Source organism: Tenrec ecaudatus, chromosome 6, assembly GCF_050624435.1.
Source record: "Tenrec ecaudatus isolate mTenEca1 chromosome 6, mTenEca1.hap1, whole genome shotgun sequence".
Taxonomy (NCBI): Eukaryota; Metazoa; Chordata; class Mammalia; order Afrosoricida; family Tenrecidae; genus Tenrec; species Tenrec ecaudatus.
This window is the reverse complement of record NC_134535.1, coordinates 93936549-93961556: the sequence shown is the minus strand read 5'-3', so window position 1 is coordinate 93961556 and position 25008 is coordinate 93936549. Positions and strand designations below refer to the sequence as shown.

The window sequence follows — 25008 nt, the reverse complement described above, 5'->3', positions numbered from 1 at the left end:
TTCTCTCTCTCTCTCTCTCTCTCTCTCTCTCTCTCTCTCTCTCTCTCTCTTTCTGCCACTTCCTCTTCCTACTTGCTTGCTGGGACTCTGCCTACCACTAGGGACTGCCCATGTGGGCTAATGGGCCCTGGGAGCTGTCAGGACCCTGTCATGTTTTCATGGACTTTGGATCCACTACACACTGCTCCCACCAGCCTCTGATCCTTCCTGCATACTGCTGCATTGTTCTGTGTTGCTAACCTGTACCTAAGTGAGTCTGAAGAGAGCCCCAGCTTTCAACAGACTAATGAACTTGGGTTGGACTAGGCTGGGATACCTTTTTCATATAAAATTGCTTCTTAATATAAGCTCTTTCTTACATATATAGGAGTGTCCCTGGTTTTGTTTTTCTAGACAACTCTGCCTAACACAATGTTCAAGCCAAAGACATTCAGAGAAAACCAGAGATTCTGGAATGAAGAACTAGGGAGGGATCTATGCATTCTCAAGACAAATCTAGTCACTAGTCTGTGAGTGACTCTCCAGGTCTGGCTCTATGAAAGCTGTCTGATGCAGCTCTGTTGCATGTGGTCATAGACTTCTCTTTCTGTTTCCATAAAGGCTGGCTGTGTGGGTGAGAGTCCTGTGTCTTTCCACCTCTGAATGAACTTTTGTGCTGCCATCACTAATCACAGGGACATAATTAAACTTGCTCACATTACTACCTTCATTACAACCAGAAGAATACACTTAAACAGCCATCTGTCTCCTTCCCTAACCATATTTTATTTTTGTCTTTTATAAAAGAAAATCAGATCATAGGAAGTAAACTGTCTGTATCCTATTTTTTAACAATTAAAAAAATATTCACTGCCGTTGAGTCAATTCTGACCCATGGCAACCCTATTGGCCAGGATAGAAGTACCCCTGGGTTTCTGAGATTGTAACTTTTGTGTGTATGTGTTGGGAGGGGGGGATGGAGTGTGAGGCTAATGCCACTTAGGTTTTACCTTATTTAGTGGGGGGTGGGGTGGGTGGAGGGCATTGAATTTACAGTAAGTCAATCAACACAAATGAGAGTTTTAAAAATAAACTCTTACAATTCTTCAATGGCAGCATTTTGACTCGCTGCCCAAGTTAATTTTCACCAAAACAAGATGCTGTCATGCAGAGCACACCATCATGTCCATCAAGCCAATGAGGGCAATGGAGCCCAGAGTGCTTCGGCATAGCATAAACAACTCACCCAACAATCCAAGCCAAGTCCAAGCCAGAAACTATATTCAGGTGGTAAACACCTCCAACAGCTAGGAAATGTAAGAAGGGAGGATACACCTCTGGGGTGTTCTGGTGAGCTCCCTGGACGCAATTGAAGAGGTGCCCGTTGTCTAGGTCTGTGCTATACGTGGTTGGATACTCCACCGTGGGCTTCTTGTGGGCCTTGGCACCACAGATGTCTAGATGAGCTACCATTTCGAAGCTGGCAGAACCAGTGAGAACCACAAAACCATATTCCTTAGAGAGGACAACTATCTGGGCTCTGGATCAGTGTTTTCTTGGCTAGGGCAGAACGCAGCAGCGCCACCTGTTGGGGGTGTGGTACCTTTGGTTGTGGGTTGGGAGGGGCTTCTATATTGATGTGGTCATAGAATTTTCCTTGTGTTTCAGTTCATACATGTGTAGCTTTATTCCAGCCAAATTGTATCTAAACATGTCTCTGTGATCAGTGGATGGCCGAAAACAAATTCTTACAGTAAGGCATTTGTCTTAGTCTTGTTCTGGCCATCAAAAAATGTTCTATTAAAACAGCAGCTCCTGAGAGGATCTGTTGGGCCAGGTCCATTCAAGGCACAGAGGTCAACTCACAATATTATTTTGACTATATTTCTAGGACTCTATATATTTTCTTGAAAGACACAGGACAATCACTGAAACTAAGAACATGAAAACTGCAGTGGTGAGCAAAACTCACTTGCTATTCTTCAAGGGTTGCAAGGACTAGCCTACAAAAATTTCATGGGAAAACCTTGTCCTATAGCCCTAATTTTGTCCCTTTCAACGTCTTTGAGTTCCTCAAATTCCAAGAACATTGAAAAGAGAGATAGTGTCAATCCCTCACACCTGCCAAGATTTCCATTTTTACATAGTATAAATTGAGGAGCCCATAATCTTTCGGAAGGGTTGGGAGGTGTGGTAGTTGCACAATTTCATGTCGGTTTGAAGATATATAAAAGTATATGGGTACAATTTAGCCTGTCAGGTCATAGGCTGATGGTGACTCCTTGTGGGCATGGCTTTCTCATAAGGAGGGTCTGGGAATCCCCCTTCCCCACTCTGTCTTCACCTTCCTCCTGTCTGACCCTAGTTGCTGCCAGAGCTCTGTGATAGTCACTGCTATTGGATCCACACAACTTTGTACTTGCCAACCTGCAATCCTCCTATATTCTGCATCATTGTTAGGGGCTGCATGAGTCTGAAGGGAGACTTATGGACTAGTATTGGACTTACGAACTAGATCTGGACAGGGCTAGGATGTTTGCTTGATAAAATATTACTTCTTGATATAAAACTCTCTCTTACACATACATGATTGTCACTGGATTTGTTTCTCTAGTAAACCCAGCTGAACACAGGAGGATAGAAACATTCAGAACTGTGCAGGCTTAAATGGAGGATATATGAGGAAAAAATACTCCCCCTCCCCAATTTTTTTTGATATTTTTGTTCAATAAAGGTTTATATAGTTTTGTAGCAGTTCTTGTTGGCTTGCTACCATACATTTTAAAATCTTTAACAATAACTGTCTATATGCAACATCATTTTCAATGTTTAGAGAATTCTTTATGTGATGAATGAATTATAACTTCCTTAAAACAATTGCGGTTTATCAGCCTGCCTCCTGTTGTTTTCTCTTGGTCTGAAGAATAATGCTGCCATCAGGACACTTATCAAATATCTATGTCTATTAACCAGATTATTCCCTTGTAAAAACTCCAAAGAATAAGTTTACTTCTAAGAATTTTGAACAGTGTTATTAAAATATGCTCTTAAAAGTTATTAGCAATTGCACTCATAAAAGTGCACAAAATGTCCCCTTGATGAAAAATATAATATTTTACTACTTCCGATGCATCTCCAGGTACAGTGACCATATCACACCAATGAGGCCTATTATTATTTAGAAAGAAATTGTAGGTAAATTGGTCTATTGGACATTAGCATGCTAAATTCCTAGTTTTTTAAAAATAATCTGATCCATGAAAATTTGTTGATGAAAGAAAAAATAAATAAATAAATATTTTAAAAAAAGAAAATTTGTTGATGATATCATTTATTTTACATGTGCTGTCTAGAACTATATTATAAATGTTCTGAGGGACAGTTATAAGAGCTTTCCTACATACGTTAAAGTTCTAGAAAATGTTTACTTCCCTTCAAAGATTGCTACCTTGTTGATTGATTTATTTCTCAGTGGTGAAAGACAAAAATAAAGTATTCTTGTAATATTTTCAATTGTATTAAGCTATTTTAACTGTGTACAGACACATTCATAACAATATTTGTATATATATCAGTGTGGGTGAAAGAAAGCAACAGAGAGAGTATGTGTTTATGTGCATTTGATAGATCTCCCGGACAAAATGATATGGTGGAAAGACTGCTGAATTGATCATTAAAATACTAGACTCAGCTCTCTACAACTAACTTTGTGACCCTGAGCACATTACTTTTAAGTGTCAGTATAATAAGGGAATCAAGCAATAAGAAATTTCTTAACTTTTAAATTCTAAGAGATGAATTATACTAGAAGGTAGAGAGAGGGAAGAATTCTTGAGAGGGCTGAGAAAGTGTCAACTGGAGTATTTACTTTGTGGCCTATGCAAGGAATTCTTTAAGAAGTTCTAGTTTGCAGTGGAGGACAACGAGCAAGAGCACAGAAGGTCAGCTCTGTGGTCCCACATTGTTAGCTTTCTGAAGGCATGACCGAAAACTCTTGATTTCTCAGTGAGACTTCTGCCAAGCACACCGCCTGAATCCTCCAATCACCCATTTGCTTTTATTCCTGAAGAAGTTAAGAAGCATGAAAATACATGCTCTATTCATCTCCTCCTTCAATGAGAAGTCATATCTTGATAATTAATTTTTTATGCTAGAAGACAAAAAAAAACCTCATTTTACTGATGGACAGACCTTACTTGGCAGTAACCATGGCAAAAAGAAGAAAAAGAACTAATATGTTGAAGAGTCAACAGGCTCCTGAATTTCTCTAGCGATCAAAACAGTACCCTTTGGAACTTTAAAGCCTCTCCTCTCTTTTTCTGAGGTTATTTAACCCTGCTGCCAATCTCAACTGTGCGTACACATTGTGGTGGCTTTGAAATCACCATCTTAATGGCATGTAGATGTTATACAGTGAGCAACATGAAGTGCATAAATATTCATATCAGTCAATATGCTGTCACACCTTAGGATGGTCCCTCCAAAATTAAAATATAAAAAGAATCATCCAACTCCCTCCCTCTTTGTCTTTGGTTTCATACTCTACTGCATGGTGAGGCTGAAGAAGTGGACCCTGAAATTCCTATCAAGGTTCAGGTGCCAGAAATTAAAACTAAAGACCAGTTCAACCCGACAGTTTAATTTACTTCTCTTAAGATCTTTAATACCAAACTTATCAGTTCTCTCTGTTAGGCATTAACTTGTTAAATGAGTCTTAATTATACATAAGCAGATGGAGATTTGAATTAAAATTACCTTACACTCGAGTGGCTTTAGTTCATTATAACATATCTTCCTCTTAATCATTTAGGCAGTCTCATCATCTTTCATATAGAAAGTTATTAAAATATTCCAATTTCCATATTTCTTCAGATACAGCCACTATTAAATGGCAAGTAATGCACATTAGTAGGTGACTTATACCATCTGAGAGTTGGTGAATTATTCATGTCAGGAACAATTTTTGTACTTTTCTGTCGTCTGTAGCATTTTCTTTTAAATACTTTATATTTACTTGATACGTGGAATCTCACCTCATTTGCTTTGAAGTATCAATTTTAATTCCATTTCATTTCAGAGGGATGGAAACAGGACACTATCAACTTTAATCTGCACTTGAGTTCATTAGCGTCTCCAGAGTGGGGTGTGCAATCCTTAAAGCTTTCGTAGAATGGCCAAGGCCAAATGCTTCTTAATCACATTCCAGGCTTCAAAATAGAACTGCTTATTTTCAATGTAACATGCCCACAGGGGTAAAAATAGGTTGCTTAAAATAATTTCATACAAACACACACACACACACACATACACACACACAAACTTGGTAGCAACTTCCCCCTCTGGCAATAAATATCTCTTTCCCTCACAACTGAACTTAAGATTTTTCTTCTTCACAATGACTAAGAATGTTAAGGCAAGTCTCCCAATTAATTATTATTCTAGGCCCAATAAGTCCAGGGTACACTAAGGCTAACTTAGGGCAAGTTTAAGCATTTCAGTATTCCTGAACATGAGAAATTTATATCTATTCTCATAGAAACCTCCTTGAGGAAATTTCAAAGTCCGGCACTGCCATGTCATCCTTCAGAAGTAGAATTCCCCTGGGGTTGTCATTTTACTCAAATATTCAATCAGTGTCCAATAATGTTCCGTTCCAGAGGCATCACTGGTTTTACAGTCAGTAGTGACAGTGGTGGTGGAATCAAACTAGACAGATGACAAGAGCAGAAGGTCCTGAGTCTTGGCTGAGTCTTCACGACAGAAGTCCAGTTAGTCTTGTCAAGCCTTGTCATATATTATTTATAAAGTGAAACCAAATAGCATCCTTGCTGCTTGACAAAACTCAATATTCACACCACTCTTTTCGCACTGCTTAGCCTGTATGCTTAGCCTGTAAGACAAATGATGAGTCTCAAACCCAGGTAATTTAGAGTATAGGAGACTAGGTCTGAGTTTCAGTTGTGAATTGTAATAGCCCCAAGAGAGATCTCGGCCATCCTGAACCAAAGAGCCATGGTTCCGAGAGATTACCTCTCTTAAGGCTGGGGACTACCCAACCAACAGTCAAGAGTCGAGTTAATTTTCAATTGCTGCAGATTAGCAGATTGACATCAAAGTCTGCTAATAATGCATGTTTCTACAGAAATGTCACTTCCGGTAAAATAGCGTTTGTACCTTGAAAGTAAACACTGAGCATGTGAAAGGTACATAAAATGACTTCTAAACATTAATAGGATTCCACTTTGATGTTTTCATCAACAAAGCATCCATATCAAGCATATATACATAAAACATTATATATAAATATATTAAGCTCATCTATAATGTATTTACTTATAACAGTAAAAAAATATATATGTTGTTAGTCACCATTGAGTCAGCTCTGGTTTATGACTTAAGTGTAACAATGAAATGCTGTCCACGCATGTACCATCTTCATAATCATTGCAATACACACACACACACACTTCAGAACTTTTATCCCTTTTGCATCTGTTTATTTCACCTTCAATTTCATGCTCACTATGTTACTTGAAAATTGAATATATAAATGGCATCTCTGAAAAGCAAGCCTAATTGGCCAATAGACCTGGATGGCTTTTAACGTTATCCAGCCGGGCTCCCTACCCAGGCTGACGGACTTAAACCCGGTCACTTCTCCACAGAAAGCCCGTGCACAGTTTGGGGAGCCTCCAGCCAGCTCATGCTCCTGACTCCAACTAATTAAGTTTTCTGCTTGCTGCCATTGAAAGCTTCAGTCAGGTATAATTAAAACTGAGCCCATGACAGCAGTGGCATTTGTCAGAATCATCCGGTGGTTCAAATACCAGTTCTGACAGAAATGTCAACCTGATAGCACTCCCATCTCCTCAGTGCATGCTAAGGAAAAGGAGCAAGAGCATTGATTAGAAATGCTTGGCTGATAACCTTTTTGAATCCCACAACACCGGCCGCCTCCCATGAAATTTCATTATTCTGGAAGAGAATTCAGCTCCTACATAGCTGATTCTTTCCCACAATGGTCTCTACTTCCATTACTTAGGTCTTTCAGGAAATTTTGAAATAAACCAGCAGAAAACAATAGTTGGACAGAAAAGGAGTATTCTAGCTGTAGAGGCATCCACCTCCCACATAAATGTTTTCACATAACTGAAATAATTATTGATCAAATTTATAAATGCATTGTTAGAGTTGAGCTTTGTCTTTTGTTTCAGTGACAAAATATCAATATAATGCAGTGATGACACCATCGTTAATGGAGAGAAGAGACAAACTCCAGGCTCACATTCAAACTGGCAAAAATTGTATTATCTATTACCCATTGCTGAATTAGAGAATCACTGCATGAATATCACACGTGTTCTCAGTAATACGCATTTTATTCGTAAAATGAATCTAGTGCTAAACATGTGGAGCAAGAATAGAACTTTGTGATCACTTATTTTAAGAGGTGAGAAAGAAGAGGGCCACACACACATTCACACACACACACACACACACACACACACAAATGATTTGTCCTCCCTTGGGCCTCTACTCAAGCACTCCCTCAATGCATGAATACTTTCTTTTATTAAATTGGCACTCTACGATGCTCACCCTCCCGATACAACTGCTGAAGCCAAAACGGGTGAACAAGTAAATGTGGTGAAGAAAGCTGATGATACCCGGCTATCAAAAGAGATAGTGTCTGGGGTCTTAAAGGCTTGAAGATAAACAAGCGGCCATCTAGCTCAGAAGCAACAAAGCCCACATGGAAGAACACACCAGCCTGTGTGATCACGAGGTCCTGAAGGGATCAGTTATCAGGCATCAAAGAACAAAAAATCATATCATTGACTGCACACCTCCATGATACGATCGCTGAAGACAAACGGGTGCATAAGCAAATGTGGCGAAGAAAGCTGATGGTGCCCGGCTATCAAAAGAGATAGTGTCTGGGGTCTTAAAGGCTTGAAGGTGAATAAGCGGCCATCTAGCTCAGAAGCAACAAAGCCCACATGGAAGAAGCACACCAGCCTGTGCGATCACAAGGTGCTAAAGTGACCAGGTATAAGGCATCATGCAAATATATATATATATATATCCACACACACACCCAAAGCCCACTTGTCGGCCACTGGAGATCCCCTCACAGAGGGGTTTAGGAGAGGAGATGGGTCAGTCAGGGTGCGATGTAGTACCGATGAAGAACACAGCTTTCCCCCAGATCCTGGATGCTTCCTACCCCCAACTACCATGATCCGAATTCTACCTTGTAGGACTGGATAGGGCAGAGGTTGTACACTGGTACATATGAGGGCTGGCGGCACAGGGAATCCAGGGTGGATGATACCTTCACCACCAAGGGTGTCAGGGGCGATACTGGGAGATTAGAGGGTGAGTGGGTTGGAAAGGGGGAACTGATTACAAGGATCCACATGTAACCTCCTCCCTGGGAGACGGACAGTAGAGAAGGGGGGGAAGGGAGACTCCGAATAGGGAAAGATATGACAAAACAACAACCTATAAATTATCAAGGGCTCATGAGGGAGGGGGGAGCAGGGAGGGAGGGGGGGAAAAAAGAGGACCTGATGCAAAGGGCTTAAGGGGGGAGCAAATGCTTTGAAAATGATTAGGGCAAAGAATGTACAGATGTGTTTTATACAATTGATGTATGTATATGTATGGATTGTGATAAGAGTTGTATGAGCCCCTAATAAAATGTAAAAAAAGATGTAATGAAGTTAAAATATAAAATGTATTATAGGTAAAACACCTGCTGAGCAAAATAAGGCAAAAATCTTACTATGTTGAGCGAAATGATCCATCTGTCTCTCACTTGAATTAAAAAAGGGTAAGTCTGAAAAGAAAATGATTTGTCCTCTCTCTTTTTCTTTACCTGGTAGTGAAGATAAATAAAGTAATAAATATGAAATACTTTCATCAGTCTTATGATAAAAAATGAATATGTCTATAAGCTAATCAATAGGAAACATGAAATGGCTAACTTAAAACCCAAGCTGTTATATGATAAATATTGTACACAAGAAATGCCATGACTGACTATTTCTGCCATCAAGTTATATCCAAAGAGTTAGTGATGTGTTCCCCCTGGCATCAACGTGGGAAATATGCTCTACAGAGGCAGGAAACAGATTCTAGACAGCTGCAGCAGCACAGAGTTATGGCCTAAAGAAACAATCAAATAGATACCTTAGCACATCTAAATATGTGTTGATTCATGAGAAGAGTATCAATAAAGAGGTGGAAGAAGGAGCGTTAAAAGGGTGGGAAGGGAAAAATAAAGGGGACGAATATTTGACAGAGTTTATTGAAGTGGGGAAACCAAGTATCTCTGCCATTGTGCACAACTTCTAAAAGAGCCATGAGCTTCAGTTTTCTCCTTTGTAATACAGAAGTTATAACAATTTTGCCTCATGCAGCTACTGAAACTATTGAAAGAGATCATGTAAACACAACCCAAAACAAGCTGACTGCCATCAAGTCGATTCCGAGTCATAAAGACCCTATAGAACTGCCCAATAACTTTCTAGACTATAACTTTTTAAGGGAGGAGATAGCTGCCCCCAGCCCCGCCCCCTCCAGCACAGCTGGTGGTTTTGAACTGCAGACCTTCTTGTTAGCAGCCCCACACATAACCACGTACTTGTGCTACACAAAAAGTAGTGCTACACAATTATGTTGGCATGTTGTTAGGAGCCCCATTGTGTCACTTCTGAAGACAGCAAGCAGAAACATGTCAGTATCCGCAGAATGGAACAGTGCCCAGCCCTGAAATGTCCTCCCGATGGCTGTGGTGTTTCAGCTAGCCCATTGTTGCAGCCACTGTATTGATCTGTCTCCTCAAGGCTCTGCCTCCTTTTTGCTGGATGACCGCTTTACCAAACATGACGTCCTTTTCCAGGGGCTGGTTTCTCCTGACAACATGTCCAAAGTTCGTGAAACCAAGTCTTGCCATTCTTGCTTCTAAGGAGCATGCTGGTTGTCCTTCTTCCAAGACAGCTTAGTCTCTTCTGTCAGTTTGTGCTCTTTACGAAATTCTTTACTAACACCATAATTCAAACTCATGGATTCTTCGTTTGTCTTCCTTAGTAAGGTAGTTAGTTTATTGTGCCAAACTGGCCCATAAACACATGTGGGATTAATTGAAGGGTGGAGAGATAAATGGCTCAGCAAGCCTTGCCTCTTTGGTCTCTTGCTCTTTGATCATTGGACCTTGCTTGTTCTGTGCCTCAATTTGCAAGCTCCACTACCTGTGGGACACCTAACCTGTTGGCAGTGTTGCTGTAATTTGAGGTCCCTTCAAGTCCTGGTTCCCACACCGGTCGAGGTCCTTCCTTGGGGACCAGGACCTCCAGGCCTGAGGAACACAGGGTTGCTTGGACAGGAAGCAAAAATGCTGCAAGTGGATCACTAGGAGTAATAGTGAGTGGTGCCACTCCAGCTTCCATCCCTTGGTTCCTGGACCCATGAATTCTGGCTATTGGAGACACAAAACCACATGTTGGTCACTGGTGTAGAATGTATACAGCTTCTTGGAGAACACTGTCCCAGCCCCACAAGTTGTTGCCACTTAGTTGGTGATGTAAGTGTGTCTTTAGGAGCCCATTCCATCGTTCTATCAAGCCAGCAGCTTCGGGATGATGAAGAACATGATACGACCAGTGAATTCCATGGGAATGGGCTCATTGCCGCACTGCATTTGCTGTGAAGGGAGTTCCTTGATCTGAAGCAATGCTATGTGGGATGCCATGCCGGTGGGTGAGGCATTCTGTAAGTCCACGAATAGTAGTTCTGGCAGAAGCATCACGTGCAGGGAAGGCAAATCCATATCCAGAGTAGGTGTCTATTCCAGTAAGAACAAAACGCTGCACCCTCCATGATGTGTTAGTCTGGGTACTTTAGAGAAACAAATCCACAGAAACTCATGTATAACAACTTCAATAGAATTTTAGAAAGCAATATCTGAGTGGCTATTATATAATTATTATTTGAATGGGAAATAGGTGAATAAACTCATAATCGTTCCAGCATTAAAAAAATGATCTTGAGGGGACCTCCAATTACAGCGACATGGTCCACAGGTTAGGTGTCCCACAGGTAGTGTAGCTTGCAAACTGAGGCAAAGAACAAGCAAGGCAGCCGCACACTGGTCCTATGATCAAAGAGCAAGAGACAAAAAAAGGCTTCTCTCTCCACCCTTCAATTAATCCCACATGTGTTTATTGGCCAGGTTGGCATAATAAACTAACTACCTCACTTGGTCATTGTCTAACTTTTACATACATATGAAGCAATTTAAAAATCATATGTACCATGGACCTGGAGGGTGCAAATAATAAGAGAAGATCTTAGCTTTCTCATCCTCAGTCACCAGGGTGGCAGGATGCTGTCTAGATCAAAGCTGCTTACAAAAATTCAAGCTGGCTGTACCAATGTAGGCCAGCCAACAAGCCACCTCTCTGCCTCCTCTCTTGCTGTTTTTAATTTCTTCTACTCAGTAGCCAATCTAATTCCCTATCCTTTCCTCTGAAGCCCAAAAGTTACAGGATTATCATCAATATCTGCTTTATTGATCTCTGCTAACTTTCTTGTAGAGGGTCTGTGTAGCATGTCTGCCTACTCCATCATCTTGCCAGAAGTGTTGGTCGTTTATTTTAATAGGTGAATAGTATTCCCACGTTTGAGTGTTGTTGTTAGGTGCTGTTGAGTTAGCTACAACTCATATTATCCCTATGTACAATATAACAAAACATTACCAGTTCCTGTGTCATCGTCAAAATTGTTGTGGTTGAGCCCATTGTTGAAACTACTGTGTCAATCCCATCTTCTGAAGGGTCTTCCTCTTGTTCACTGACACTGTCAAGCATGATTTCCTTTTTCCAGGAACTGGTCTCTTGGGACAACATGTTGAAAGTACACAAGATAAAGTACATGTCGGAAGTACACAAGATAAGGTGTGTCATGCTCAAATCTAAGAAGCATTCTGGCTGTACTTTTTCCAAAATAGATTTGTCTATTCTTTGAGCCATTCAGAGTGCTTAGTATTTTCACCAACACCATAATTCTGATGCATCGATCCTCCTTGGGCTTCCTTATTCCTTGTCTAACTTTCACATGCGTATAAGATAATTGAAAATACCACAGCTTGAATCAAGCACACCCTAGCTCTCAAAACCCTACTCTTAAACACTTCAAGGAATGCTTACACAGCTGGTGTGCCCTATCCAATACATTGATTTCTCAACTGTGGCTTGCAGGAGCATTAATTGTGGGTCCAAGCAAAATTAAATCCTTGACAACTTCGATCTTTTCTCCATTATCATGATGTTGTCTATGAGTATTTTGGTTTTCTTTACATTGATTTGTAATCTATACTGAAGCCTACAGTGTTTGATTTTCATCAGCCAATGCTTCACATCCTCCTTTCTTACAGCAAGCAAGCTTATGTTATCTGCATATTGTAGGTTATTAAGATGTCTTACTCCAAACCCAGGGTGCCATTCTTATTCATAAAGTTCAGTTTCTCAGATAATGTTCTCTGCCTCCAGATCGATTGGTAAAAGGATACCATTCCAATGCATACCTTTCAGAACTCACTTGCTCGGCTCGAACTCACTTGCTCGGCTCAAACAGCCTCTTTGTCCCTGTGATAATTAGGTTTTAAGTCAGCTTGTCTGGGCCAGGATTCTTTCATGGTAACATCTAGCATGGTGTGGGCAATTCCACAACGTGGTTTTCTGTGACGCATCCAAGCAGTTGTGGGAAGAATAGTGTTTTTATTGTTCGATGCTGTTGGATATGTTTCAACTCATAGCAACTCTATGCCCAACAGAAGAAACCCCGCCCGGTCCTGCCTCGTCCTTACATTTGTGCCCATGTTTGAGTCCATTGTTGCAGCCACTCTGTCCGTCCATCTTGTTGAAGGTTTTGCTCTTTTTCACCTTGTTGTCCTTCTACTTCATAGAGCATGATAGCCTTCCCCAGGGACTGGTTTCTCCTGATAACATGTCCAAAGTGTGTGAGAGAAAGCCTTACTATCCTTGCCTGTAAAGAGCATTGTGACTGCGATGTGCTTGTTCTTTTGGCAATCTAGGTACTTTCAATATTCTTTGCCAGCATCCTAATGCAAATGAGTAGATTCTTCTTCAATCTTGCATATTCAGTGTCCAGCTTTCACATGCATATGAGGCTATTCAAAATACCACGACTTGGGTCCTGCTTCCATAAGCATTGATAGTCCTGTTGTTGTTGTTGTTTGAGGTGTCATTGAGTCAGTTCTAACTCATCGTGACCCTGTGCACAACAGAATGAAACACTGCACAGTCCTGCACCATCCTCACAAGTGCTCATGTAACTGAGCCCGTGGTGGCAGTCACTGTGTCGGTCCACCTCATTGAGGCCCTTCCTCTTTTTTGTTGCCCCTCCACTTGACCAAACATGATAGCCATCTCCAGGGACTGGTCTCTCTTGCCAGTATGTCCAATACATGAGTATATATCCCAGAAAAATGAAATCCTTGACAATATCAATCTTTTCTCCATCTATCATTATGGCAGCTATTGGTCCAGTTGTGAAGATTGTTTTCTTGACATTGAGTTGTATCCATACTGAAGATTGAAATCCTTGATCTTCACCAGCAAGTGCTTCAAGTCCTATTACTTTCAGCAAGCAAGTTGTATCATATGTGTACCACAGGTTGTTAATAAGCCTTCCTCCAATCCTGATGCCCAGTTCTTCATATAATTCAGCTTCTCTGATTTTTGGCTCAGTATCCAGATTGAATAAGTATGATGAGAGGATACAACCCTGATGCACACCTTTTCTGAATTTAAACCATGCAGTAGGTCATTGCTCTCTTCACACAACTGTTTCTCAATCCATGTACAGGTTCTGCAGTTACACAATCACGCATTCTTCTCAAGGTTATCCATAGTTTGTTATGATTTTATAGAAGTAAAGTACCTCTTCCTTAATCTGACTACCGCCCCTACAATTAAGGGAGGTTTCATTCATGGAGTGGCCTATTCTTAGTATAGATGGAAATTGTATGGAAGCTGGCTTATTTTTCCTGCTAGATCTCAGTCCTGCATCTGGTCGTCAACCTCCTGTTCCCGCACCTGTGGCTCTCAGGAGCCATCAGTGGACTATCAACCTTGGATTTCTTCAGCTTTGCATACACCAGCCTGAGGTCTTTCTGCTTCCTTAGCATCAGCCCTTTTTGGCTTTCCGAGTCAGGAGTGCATCCAACTTACATTTTATCTGTGCACTTGAACTAGGCTGAGTTTACCCACTTCTATCATCTGTGAGGCACTGCTTGATATAATTATCTTTCTGCGTACATACACAGACAAGCATCGCTGGTTTCACTTCTCTAAGGAGAGCAGAATAATAAGAGTCCATAGATGAATACACTAAATTTATCCACTCAGCTGTTGATGGAAATTTGGAACCATTACAAACCAAACTGTTCTGAACACTTGTGGTAGTGGTGTTATGGGCCATCAAGTCGATTTAGCATCGTAGGGACCCCACTTGACAGTAACACTCCTTCACTGGACAGTCACACTTCCTCAAAGGGGTCCATTGACTGCAGTCTTCATAGAAGCTCATGGCCAGGCCTTTTCTCTCATGGTGCTGCCAGGTGGGTTTTAAGCAGACAATCTTTTGGTTAGCCACCAAATATTTAATCATTGTGATACCAAGGCATATTTCTGTACAAATCGTATATGAACATATGCATTCGTTACTCTTAAATAATTAGGGATAGAATGACTGATTGATGTGATAGGTCTTTATCAACTCTTTTATTTATAGCAGTTTTGGCATGCAGGTAAATTGCACAGGAAATGCAAAGTTCCATGTGCTCCCAACACAGTTTTCCCCATTACCAACACCTTACATGTGTAGCATATTTGTTAAAACTGGTGAACATTTGTCACAATTGATGAGCTGTTAACTCTCAAACTAGTTTCCAGAGGGCTTGCAGGATTTCCCACCAGTTGCAGGTTCCAATCCCTCCACATCCTTCTTAACACTTAGCATGACCTGTCTTTTTATTTAGCTATTTTAATTTTTTATTAATATTGCGCTCATCTAATCTTTTAGGCTGCTATGGTCATGTTGATTCCCTGTCACTAATTCTCTGCTATTGAGTTGATTCCCATTCCTGATGACCAGGCAGGACAGAGTAAAACTGCCCCCTGTGGATTTCTAAGACTGCAGGTTTTGATAGGAATAAAAAGCTTTGTTCTTCTCCTGTGGAGAACCTGGTGGTTTTGAACTCCTGACTTTATGGTTAGCATTTAACTGCATAACCCACTGCACCACTAGGGCTCCTTTCCATTCCAGATGTTCTGTTGTTAGATGCCATCAAGTCAGTTCTGACTCACAGTGACCCCTATATGCTACAGAACAGAACGCTGCCCAGTACTGTGCCATCCTCACAAGTGTTCCCATAGTTGAGCCCATTGTTGCATCCATTGTGTAGATCCATTTTGTCCCGGATCTTCCTCTTTTCGCTGCCCTTCAATTTTACCAAGCATGATGTCCTTCTTCAGGTAACATGGCCACCTCCTGATAACATGTCCAAGTGCCTTGTCTCTGAGGAACTTTCTGGCTATCCTTCTTTCAAGAGAGATGTGTTTGTTCTTCTAGCGGTCCACTGTACTTCCAGTATTCTTCACCAGCACCATAATTCAAAAGAATCAATTCTTCTTTGGCCTTTATTCAATGTCCAACTTTCACATGCATATGAGATATGATTTGAAAATACCATGGCTTGGGTCAGGCATACCTGGGGCCGCAGAGTAACATCCTTGCTTGTGAATACTTTAAAGAGTCTCGTTCAGTAGACTTACCTAATGCAATGCATCCTTTGTGCTCTTGAATGCTGTCTCCATGAGAATTGGTGGTGGGTCTAAGCAAGATGAAGTCTTTGAGAGCTTCAATCTTTCTCATGTTATCTATTGGTCGAGGTGTGAGAATTTTTGTTTTCTTTACATTTTTGTTTTTTTTTGTTTTGAGTTGTAATCCATGCTGAAGGTCATAATCCTTCATCTTTAACGGCAACTGTCTCAAGTCCTCCTCACTTTCAGCAAACAAAATATTGAATGATAAGAGTCCTTATCCACAGTGACAGTCTAAGGCTGGCTCTACTGATTGTGAGATCAGACTCGCCTCCACCCTACAATCTTTTCACCGCTTCTGACACAAACTCCCCTACCACGACAGCCTCTACTTCTCTGCTGTATTTAATAATTTGCTTTAATGGCCACACAGAACTCACAAACAATACTCATGATTATGATGCATACTAGGGAAGTAATTTATAATTCTGATTCAGAAACAACTCAGGATACAGTTCTTTGATCAGCCCTCCAGGTAGGTTTCACTTTGGCCCCTTGACTTCTCAGTCTGCCCTCCACCCTGCTGGAGCAGGTGTTATAGAATGAGAGTTGACCCAGTGCCACAGGACTGCTGGGACGGGCTCGCTTTCTTTGTTCCTTCCACTCTAAACTTCCTTCCAGTCCCCGAGGGAGCATTCAGAACTCATTGCATTCTCTCAGAATTCATCTCTATTCACTTGTTGTTGTTTTCCAGATAATTTCCAGTTGACCTCCCATCATATTCTTGCAAGAAGGAAAGTTCCCTGAGAGAAAGGCGAAAAGGCCGGAATCTTCACCTCAGGCGAACAAGCTCTGCAGCTCTGCTTCTTTTCCTTAAGGCACCTTTTCTTTCTTTGTTTAAAATCTGCCCTTCGTTTAAAAGGTTAGCACATTTACCCCAAAGACTTCATGCTGAAAATGATGTCTGAAAGGGTGAGACTTCTTAGTGGAAACCACAGTTAGTATTTGTGGCAAGAGGCAGGTCAAAATTAACATCCTACAAGCACTGTTGTCAGCCTGGGCTACGAACTTTCCATGAGAAAGGATGGCCTGAAAGGTCACTCTCATCAGCTCCTACCTCAGAGGGGGAGGTAGCCTAGAAGAGGATGTCTTCCCTTGAGGAATCCTTCTCTGATCTCTTGTTCCAGCCACCCTCCCGATCTTCCCACTCCTGGTGTTTCTGTGCATTTGATTTCTACCAGCAAGCCAATTGCTAGCTTAGTTAAGTCTGTTAACTTTTCTACCATTTGTTTGTTGGTTTGTTTTTAACTCGAGGAGTGGTAGATGTGTATTTGTTGACTCTCATAGAAATGGATTTTTAAAGCAAAACAAGCTACCAGTCCATACCCCACCATTGATGGCTGTTGATAATACAGAGTTCTCACCAGATAGGTTTGTGTGGTCGGCCAGCCTGAGACACACGCATGGTAACGCCCCTTCCAGTTCTGCAAATGACACAGGATATGCCCTCCCCCTGAAGTGAAGCCTGGAGCCTGGCTGCTCCAGCCCAGCTGGCTTCAGGATGGAACTGCAGGAGGGTAGTGGGGCACACAGGTTGGTATGGTAATGGATGCTCAGTGGATTCAGCACTGGCCTGGAAGGATGAGCCTGATTTGGTTTCTCATCCAGCGTGAGATCAAAGGACATATTGTTTTCTGTTACTTGTCTGTAGGTATTGGCTTTTTTTTTAACTCTGAAGTTGGTGAGGAAACGCTTCATTTACATCATCGAATGCTGATTACACGAACTCTCCAACTGGGAGTTCAGACGTTTTTCTGAGTCCAGCTGCATCCTCAGAGAATCGGAAATGAGAGCACTGTCAGCACTTTGTCAAGGGCTGGCCTTTCCCTTTGCTCTGCTGGGCCAAGCACCGCCGCAGAGGAGTTCACTGAGTCTGAAAGGTGTATTAACTCAGTAAACATTTCAGACTAAAGAGGTCGCTGAGTATTTCAGTGTTATGTCATCAGGCAAAGTATTTGCTTAAAGTACTTAAAGCCACTTAAATTTGTAAAAGATTATATTTTTCAGTGAAGCCCTAGTCCTTCTAAGTCCTTGCCCCAACCCCACTGCCAACTTATATATTAGAGTATGTCTCTAAATCAGTTTCTCTCTCTCTCTCTCTCTCTCTCTCTCTCTCTCTCTCACTGTCTGTCTCTTTCTCTCCCCTCTTTTGACAAAGCATGCTGTCTTTCAATTAACATAGTGATGACCTATTGTCACCCATTACCATGCTAATCCTGAGCTGGTGTGAAATTACTTTATAATAAACACTATGGAGTTTTGACTTTCAATTAATTTTTCACATGCTGTGCTAAATCAGATTAACTCTCCCCCTACCACCCTTTTGACCATAGATGTAATTCCTTCCTTATAATGAAATGGAGGATTAATTTATATGAAGCATATCTGTACACATTTGCAAATAAATGTAAAGATAGACTTTGTGCCGTATTTGCATTGCGCGGTGTCAGGTTTAATACAAACTCTCGGAGATGATTAATTTTTTGTGTTCACTGGGGTGAGAAAAGATATTTCTAGCTGTTGTTGTTGTTTCTCTGTAAAATTGGAAGCAAAAGTCTCCACCAAGAATAAGCAAAGAAGGCTGGCTTTGCCCCATGCTGATGCTGAGAGGCCTGGCTTCTTCCTGAGGCCAGGCCCTGCCACATGAGAAGCTGAAGGAGAATGTAAAAGTGGGGAAATGGAAACAATCGTCATTAACAAGTAGATGTTGGCTCTCCATGGATATGCATATTCACACGCATTCTTCATGAATGGGGTGGCTGGTGTGGGGGGGGGGACTATATTTAAATGGCCATTAGATTGAAGGGATTTGATGACAATTTCAAGCAAATGCTAGTACATGGCTTTTTAAAGCTAACATAGGGCATGCACTAAATTCAATTTTTGGTGAAATCATTCTTATCTTATCTGAAAGTCCTGATTAGAGGGGCATGATGGAGGATGAAGGTAGGAACACATGTGAAATGAACAAATTTGTCCTTAAAAATTCATCATAATTCCCAGAAGCAAGGCCATTTGTGTATGCGAGTGGGAAGTTCTTCTGTTCGTCTCTAAGGCATTTCATTTTTCCTTTTATTTTCATATAATATTGATGGGGGGGGGATTCAAGACATATTTTCTTTCTGACATCAAATAAGAAAAACTGAAAAATAAGAGAAACTAAATGGATGACATATACAAAAGATAAATGTGTTATTTATCAAATCCTTTTAAGCTTTCTTTTACTAAAAACTGAATAAATAAATTTGTGTTCAATGTGCAATAGGGCAAACATTTTACCACTGAGGTATCTTAAGACAAACTAATCAAATTATGCTTGGCAGGCACTGAGAAATTCTTTCATTAACTTGACATGCATTTATTTAATACTGAAATACAACTGCTACACAATGAACAAGACAAACAAATTCGCAACCCTCATAGAGATTACCTTCTGGTGGGATTTAAACTTCACACTAAAAAGACAGGCCATTAGAATCCTCATGCAGATCTACTGAGTTCATACTAGAATCCATTAGAATCCTCACGATGGTCTATTGAGTTCATACTAGAATCCATTAGAATCCTCATGCCGATCTACTGAGTTCCTACTAGAATCAATTTGAATCCCCACGATGGTCTATTGAGTTCATACTTAGTGCTCAGCCCTGTGTCCCATGCTCTGCATGTGCTATAGGTTACTGGGATGGTTTACCTCAGTTCTTGCTCCACAATACTGAAAGAATTCACGCGGCAGAAACACTTTTATACATCCAAGTAACTTTATGAGGGAATAAAAAGTTTCAGGTATTACAGTCTCAAAAAGTGAGTGCTATTTCTAGAAAGTGTGCAAGACAGCACAGGAGCCTCTTCAGGGAAGCGTGAAAAAAAAAACACATGGAAAGAAAACCGCAACAGAAGCCCTAAACCATGCAATGTGGAACCAAGAGCAGAAGTTTCCAGAGGCCAAGAGCAGGCCCTCGGGCCCTGCCTTTATTCCCCTCCCACACTACTGGAAGGGGCAGGGTTGAGGGTATTGGTTAGTCTTATTGGCTGAGTTTAAGTGCTCCTGTGTGATTTCATGTGCCTAGAGTTGTGTGTGGGACCAGGATTAGCTTCACCTGCACCAAGGTGGTCTTCGTCTACTCATGCTTAGTTTGGGTGGCTAAGTTCATGTGCACCTTATGACATCATGTCACTGATGCCAACAATTGTGTGGGGCCCAGGTGGCCTCCCACCAGTGACTAGGTGACTTGGGTCTGAGGATGCTCAATTCTGGATTTTCCCATAGGTGTCTAATTAGTGTGCCTGATTTCTTTCTGACCCCTTTATTGTGGCATGGCCACCTAGTTTTCCTTTAGTGTTGGCATTCGGTGGAGACAACCCCCATTTGTCTCTAATCTACCGAGCTGTCACTGTAACTTAATCATATTTCACTCCTTATATCTAGACTATTATAATACACATGTTAAAGATAAATAGCAAACACCAGATACTATTTATACAAGACCATATAGACATAAAGTAGAAAAGGTGAAACTTACAACTAAGGGATTAGTGACTAAATATCGTTTGCACTGTGCTGCTGTACTGCCTCCAATGTTCATTTCTCAAAACCATGGATCATTTTCTATTTGTCCAAATATTTATTTTTCACATTACAGAAGGTGGCATGGGCAGAGAGGCAAAAATCCTAATTTAAGAGTGTTCTCAATTCATTGGGAGAAAAATTGCACACTTATAGAAAACCTATTTCTATTTTGTGGTTATATATTTTCAGGCCATAGATAGGAAGTATCTATATGTGTTGGTGCTGAACAAAATCAGAATTATTTGCTGAAATTTATCTACCAAGCTCTATAAAAATTTGATTAGCATATTTTCTTGTTTCTGGGACTTTCCTCATTATAAAGAGCATTATTAACTTACCAGCAGTTTTTAAAGAAAAATTGAAATAATACCACATTAAATGTATTTGTTCTATATTGAATAATATGCTCTTGTTTTAGAGTTGCAGATTTGTAAGGAACATTTTTTTATTTTTATTGCCAAAAGCATAAGATGAGTCTGTCCCTTAAAAAGTTTCTTAAAAAGAAAGTCACATATTAAAGCAGAATCTATTAAATAACTTTTTCAAATTCTTTCATGGTGTCATAAAAATTTGTTGTTGACCTAGTGCATCAAAAGAGGAATGCAACATAACAGCATGAAGCAGGAAACCCATAGAGAGGTCTGCAGGACCAGCCCCAATCCCAGCTATGTAGACCCCCCTCCAGCCCCACCCCTCCCCAAAAGAATGCACTACAGAGGACAACACTGAAGTTACAGCTCAGAGAGAGCCCCATGTCTGATCAGAGCACACAAGAGCAAATTAAGAAGAAAGGAGAGAGAAAGAAAGAGTGGAACACATTCTGGTCCACCAAGCCCTGAGAACAATATCCCTGCTCAAAGCAGCCAATGCACAGAGAGGACCATAAGGCCAGCCCCACCACAAGATACTACATCCCTCACTGACCCATAGCACAACGGGGGACAACACTAGAGACACAGTGCTGAAATTGTGTCCGATCTGACCCCACCACACCTGGGTGAAACACTAAGGGTGTGCAACAGAGCAGCAAGGGGAGCACAGCAATGAAGTCCCCAAGGAATACCAAAAATAGGCTTTGGGGCCAGTGCATGCCACTCCATCTGACTAGACCAGAAAACACTCCTAAAGGTCAACAAACAGAGTGGGACTATTTATAGGCTTTTGTTTTTTGTTGTTGGGTTTTGTGTTGCTTTTTTTGGTGCTTTTTATTGTTTTTGAATATCTATCTAGATAAAGTAGGTGGGATAAACAATCCAGAGGAGAAAAACAACGGGACCAATGGTTCCGGGGGGGACACGGGAGAGGGGAAAGGGAAGGGGGTGCCAGCAAACCCAGGGACAAGGGGACAATGAGTGATCTAAAACCAATAGTGTGGAGGGTATAGGATACCTGGTGGGGCTTGATCAAGTGCAATGCAGACAAGAGGAATTAATGAAAGCCAAATGAAGATGGAACATGATAATGGAACAAGAAGAAAGTAAAAGGAAATAGAGGAAAGAACTAGGAGGCAAAGGACATTTATAGAGGTATAAATACAGGCACATACATATGTAAAATAGTTATATATAATGATAAAGAAATAGATCTCTGTACATTAATTCATATGTTAAGTGTTAAGGTAGCAAGCTAACATTGGGCCTCTACTCAAGATCCCCCTCAACACATGAATCCTTTGTTCTAATAACCAGGCATTCTGTAATGCTCACCTTCCTGACACAATCACTGAAGACAATGGGTGCGTGAGCAAATGTGTTGAAGAAAGCTATTGGTGCCCGGCCATCAAAAGATATAGTGTCTGGGGTCTTAAAGGCTTGAAGATATACAAGCAACCATGTAGCCAAGAAGCAACAAAGTCCACATGGAAGAAGCACACCAGCTCTTGTGATCATGAGATGTTGATGGGAACAGACCCAGAACAAAAAGTCAAATCCATGTGAATGAGGAGGGTAGGGGGCACAGTAAACATCAAAGCCCATCTGTAAACAAATGGACATCCCCTCACAGAGGGGTCACAAGGAAGAGACAGGCTAGTCAGGGTAAGGTGTAGCACCAACAAAATATACAACTTTCCTCTAGTTTTTTAATGTTTCCTCTCCCTGCTCCATCCCGCTATCATGATCCAAATCTACCTTACAAATAGGCTAGACCAGAGCATGTACACTGGTATAAATAAGAGCTCACATGCAAGGATGCCAGGACAGATAAACCTCTTAAGACCAATATTGAGAACAGCGATACCAGGGGGGTAAAATTGGGGGAGAAAGGGAGACCCAATCATAATGATCCACATATAACCCTCTACCAGGGGATGAACAGCAGAAAAGTGGGTGAAAGGAGACAGCAGACAGTGTAAGACATGAAAAAACTAATCATTTATAAATTATCAAGTGTTCATGAGGAAGGAGGGTGGAGGGGGGAAAATGAGGAGCTGATACCAAGAGCTCAAGTAGAAAAAGATGTTTTGAAAATGATGATGGCAACATATGTTCAAATGCGCTCGACACAATGGATAGATTTATGGATTGTGGTAAGAGCTGTAAGAGCACCCAATAAAATGATGTTTTAATAGTTGATTTTTCCCAGGATATTTTTCATTTTACTAAAATATATTAATATAAATGTAATCAAAGATCTTCATCATTCATTTAATCCATACATCTGCTTATCATTAACTGTTCACCATAAGCGGATGTAAGATTAAATGGACTGCTACTGTACAGAAATGGACTAGCATTGGCCATTCTGAATCACACAGTCATATGGCTTAATGTGCTAGGAGTCGAAGATTCAAAACAAATGGTACTGCACTCATCATTGAAAAGGACATTTCAAGATCCATCTGGAAATACCATACTGTCTGTGATAGGCTAAAATCTATCTGCAAAGATCAGGGAGATCAAAATATGACTGAGGAAGAGTTGTTGAGTCAAAGTGGAGTTGGCCGTAATGACACCGATGAAGTGAAACAGAGGGGAGGAAAGTCTTCAGGACCTTCATTTGCTGAAGGGGCATTATTCAAAGTAAGGGGGGAGACAGCTGCAAACATGTAATAACAATTGGAACTTGGAATGTACTAAATATTAATCTAAGTAAACTAAAAATTGTCAAAAATGAAATGGACTGCATAGAGATTGATACCATGGGTGTCAGTGAGCTGAAATAGACTGGTATTGGCTATTTTGAATAAAGAGTTTATATGGTTTACTATTTGCAGAATGACATTCAAAAAGAATGGTGTTCAATTTCATTCAAGGAGACAATGTCATTCAGAAAGAATGACATATTCAAGAAAAATGTTCATTGGTCAAAAGGACATTTCAAGATCGATCTTGAATTACAATACTTTCTGTGATAGACCTATATCTATCTGCAATCATAGTAATCCAATCAATACAGCTATCATTAAAATTTATGCACCAGCCACTAAAGCTAGTCATGAAAAATTGAAGAATTACACTAATTTCTTTAGTCTGAAATTGATCAAATGTTCATCAAGATGCATTGTTAATTACTGGCAATTTGAATATAAAAGCCAAAACAGAGGAAGGAACAATAGTTGAAAATATAGCCTTAGTGATAGGAACTAAGCTAGAGATCACACAAAACAATTTTGCAAGACCAATAAATTCTTCATTGCAGATATCTTTCTTCAACACCACAAATTGTGACTACACATGTGGTTTTCTCCAGGTGTAATAAAAACCAAACTCACTTCCATGGAGTTAATGATGACTCATGGCGTCCTATAGCAACACTATGGAACAGGGTAGAACTGCCCTTGTGAGTTTCCAAGACTGTAACTCTTTACAAGAGTCTAAAGCTCCACCTTTCTCCCATGGGGTGGCTGCTAGTTTCAAACTGCTGACTTTTCAGTTAGCAGCCCCGCACCTAAGCACTAAGCCGCCAGGGTTAGTGGGAATCTGTGATGGGAAAGGTCAATATCAACAGCTAAAATGAGGCCAGGGACTGACTGTATAACAGATGGCCAATTGTTTATATGTAAGTTCAAGATATAGCTGAAGAAAATTAAAACAAGTCTATGAGAGTCAAAGTTTGACCTTGCATACATCCCAGCGAGTATATCTCAAGTAGAAATTGATTTATTGAACACTAGTGACAGACCTGATGAGTTGTCGGACCACATCAAAAGCAACGCACATAAAGAAAGGCAGGAAAGAAAGCAAAGATCAGAGTGGATGTCAGAAGAGATTCTGACACTTGCTCTTAATCACAGAGTAGCTAAGTCACATGCAAAACATGGTAATGTCAAAGAGCAGAACAGAACATTTCAAAGTGCAGTTTAAGAAGACAAATAAAAAATCTATAATGAAGTGGGCCGACCTTGAATTAGAAATGCATAATGGAACAAGACGCTCAGCATATATTAAACTGAAAAAAACTTCAGCCCCGAGTTGAAAAATTGAAAAAGTCTATGAGCAAAATATTAAACTAAGCAGGAAGAAACAAAAGAAGATGGGGAAAATAAACCATTATCATAAAAAAACTGACATTCAACCATTTCAAGAAGTGCAATATAAGCAAGAACCA

At 40.7% G+C, this 25008-nt stretch overlaps 1 pseudogene; it reads right to left on the bottom strand.

The window, feature by feature from the left end:
* Positions 1-1085: 1085 nt before the first annotated feature.
* Positions 1086-15942, bottom strand: LOC142451545 (glutathione S-transferase 3, mitochondrial pseudogene; annotated as a pseudogene).
* Between the last annotated feature and the right edge of the window lie 9066 nt (positions 15943-25008).